General features: G+C 37.7%; 1 pseudogene; it reads left to right on the top strand.

The window, feature by feature from the left end:
• The first annotated feature begins 1,098 nt into the window (after positions 1–1,098).
• Positions 1,099–1,697, top strand: LOC111525127 (annotated as a pseudogene).
• The last annotated feature ends 1,848 nt before the right edge of the window (positions 1,698–3,545 follow it).

The raw sequence follows: 3,545 nt of genomic DNA on the forward strand, positions 1-3,545 counted from the left end.
CCTTCAATGCATACTATTTTGTTTGCCTCTTATCCCTCACTAAACCTGGGGAAATTTTTAAATTTTTTAAAGATAAAAAAATTGAGACAAATCTCAAACAATAAATATTGGGGACATGCTAAATACAGGAGTCAGCTTGAAGAGGCTCCTATTGTCGAAATCTTAGATGATTTGAGAATAACAATAAATAATGACAGTAATGGGTTAAAGTGCATTGAATAAAACAAGAAACCATGAGTCTCTACAGAAAGTAATACTAGAAAAAGAGGAGGAGTGCTTCCTATGATATGATACCAACTAATAAACGTAGAGGAACAGTGAAATTAGAAAATCACCATTTTACAAGCAGCAAGCAAGAATCATCACTGCATGTTAAAACTAAGATAGTTAAACATTTTCAAATAATTTCCCCAAAGAACAGTCAGCCATTTAAAAAGGGAAATAAGTAGCTCGACAGTGGAGACACTGCCAGATTCCAACTCCACTAAGTGATCCGTGTGACCCACGGTGAGATAAACCGACATCGTGCGTTTCCTACAATAACGCAGCAAGAAAAGCAACATCGCTTATGTCATATGTCTTCCCAAAATACATAACCTGCATCTGATCAGGAGAAAGACTCACACAGAGGTGCATTCTACAAAATACTTTCGTCTACGGAAACTACTGTGCGGTGAAACATCAAGAACGGCCACAACCTGTTCTGGACTAAAAACAGACCAGGTGGACACAGTAACTAGCAAAACGTGTGATCCTGAATGGGTTCTTGGGCTGTATGGGAAAAATGCTATTGAAGGTATTATCAGATCAGTTAGAAAAATTAGACTATGTGCTGTAGATTAGATACTATTATAGGAACTTACAGGATTAGTTTTACAAATTTATTTGTAAACTTGTAAATATTTCCAAGAGAACAGTTTTAAAAATTGGGGGAAAATTTAAAAGCTGATCTATCTGGAGATGCAAACAACCTAGAACAGCAATAAATAAACAAATAAATGAACAAATTCAGAGAACTAACAATAATAGATATTAAGAAAATAAAAGGCCATAGTAATTTTTTGAAAAGTGATACTGGGGGGCCAGCAGAGGGCTGCCATGTTGCATCAGGACAGTAATGATGACACTGAAGACATTTCAGTGTTGGATGCGGAAGAGACAACTAACAAAACAAAACAATCCAAAATCAGATATCCAGCAGCCTCACTTTTCCAGTTATTCTTTTGAGTCAGTGCAATTGTGGTCTATCTTCTTTGCAGATCGGTCAGCAGCAGTTTTACTGCTTGTATGGCGACAATTTTCTTGTCATGTGACTTTAGGGCAGTGACGAATGTCACAGGTGGACTAGTGGTGGGTCTACGGTGTTGGAATCACATGATGAAGATGGAAAGAGCCACTGGGTGCTTGAGTCCAGAAAGGCATCCTCTCGGGAGGACGAACCTGTTTCAGAGGCTGAATCAAATCTTTTGGTTGGGACTTAATGCCTGTCCAGTGCTGTGGGTGATATATTTCTTTTGTGGCCTCTTCTCCTTCAGGGTAGCTAGCCGTGGTTATCATGGGTGTGGTGCTACAAGGTGCCAACCTATGTGGCCACATCAGGTGTAAAGTAGGCAACAGAAAGAACGTAACAGCATGGGTCTCTCATACTTGGAAAGCAGTTTTTAAGACAAAATGCTGAAGATGATCAGACTTCGTGAACAGAGAGAGAATGCTTATGTGCTTTGTTACATTGCGGAACAACCAAAGAGATTGTTCACTCTGAACATTTTAGACCTCAGTCCATGATGCAACAAGGAGTGTTGGCTTTGTTTTTCACTTAAAAACTTTAGTTAAAGCAAAGCAAAGTAGTTTCCTTATTAAGGTTTTATACCCTTTCCAGTAGTTGGGGCTAGAATGCATGTTGTCACTGGAAACACTGTCAACATTTGTTTTATGGTGTACATAAAATATACACATAGTCATGTAATATCAATATAGTCCAAACTAATGAAAGTGTGTTTATTTACATACATAATGGAGAACTTTGTATTTTGGTCCATAGAACATAGAAGGATGTTCTTAGTCTATCTCAAACGCTATGTGTTTACATATTATTTCTGTAGATTATTTTCAGAAGTTTGCTTTCCTTCCACAGTAAGAGTGAGCAGCTTGGCTCATGTATACCTCAGAAATTATTGCTAATTTTTAATATATATTTCATGTTGAAATTTCTTAGACATACACAAGAAAGTAAATACCACATTTGGGCCAGTGATGTTAACTAGTTTCTAAAATGTTATTTATTTTTATTTGTAACAAGCCATTTGCTTAAGTTTATGTAAAGGGATAGTTTATGCTTAAGGGATAGCAGAGGTTGTTGCTGTTCTATTTATTGTATAGAAAACGTGGCCAGATTTTACTTTCCAACTTACTGGAAGCTCTTCAGTGGACCTTGAGCTAATACAATATATCTTTTGTCACCAAAATAGTATTATTCTTATGTCATAATGAGAACAATAATTCACGTGCTTGGCATAATAAATGCCTAAAAGACATTTTATTTTATGACTCTATTCTTTGTCTTGCTATAATGGGGATATTGTAAATCATGTATTTGTATAATATTGATGGTATGTATTAAAGCAATAGGTGTAACGGTAAACAAAAACATAAAAACACAAAAAGAGCTTCTACAAATAAAAAGGCCAACAGTCTAGTTTTAAAATGGGCAAAAGACTTAAACGACGCTTCATGAAAGAAGATACTCCAATGGCTGGTAAAAATTTGAAAGAAGTTCTATGAAATCAAAACCAGAATGAAATCCCAGAATGGTAGGCTGGGCGCTGTGGCTCATGCCTGTAATCCCAGCACTTTCGGAGGGCCGAGGTGGTGGATCACGAGGTCAAGAGATCAAGACCATCCTGGCTGATATGAAGAAATCCCATCTCTACTAGAAATACAAAAAAAGAAAAAAAATAGCTGGGCATGGTGATGCAGGCCTGTAGTCCCAGCTACTCGGGAGGCTGAGGCAGGAGGATTGCTCAAACTCGGGAGGCGGAGGTTGCAGTGAGCCGAGATCTTGCCACTGCACTCCAGCCTGGTGACAGAGCGAGACTCCGTCTAATAGTAATAATAATAAAGAAATACCAGAATGGTGACAAAAAGAACGGCAAGGCCACATTTCATCAAGGGTATACACCAGAACTCATTCATGGCCAATGCGTGATAAACATAACTGCTTTAGAAATCTCTGTAGTAATATTTATTATCACTAAATGCATTGCCTTCCTTGTGATCTGGATATTCTATTTTCAGTCAGATAACCAAGAGAAACGAACACATATGTCCATCGAAAGACAAGAGTACTCATGTCAGCTTTATTCATAACATCCCAAAGTTTCAAACAACCCAAATATCCATTGGCATAGGAACAAATAAATAACGTGTGGTGCATTCACACAAAGAACTATCATGCACAGCAGTAAAAAGTAATGAATGACTGGTAATGTAGCAATAAAGGTACATCTCACAGACGCTGCACTGCGTGAGAGAAGCCGGAGGTTAAA

The sequence above is a fragment of the Piliocolobus tephrosceles genome, chromosome 6 (assembly GCF_002776525.5).
Source record: "Piliocolobus tephrosceles isolate RC106 chromosome 6, ASM277652v3, whole genome shotgun sequence".
Lineage (NCBI taxonomy): Eukaryota > Metazoa > Chordata > Mammalia > Primates > Cercopithecidae > Piliocolobus > Piliocolobus tephrosceles.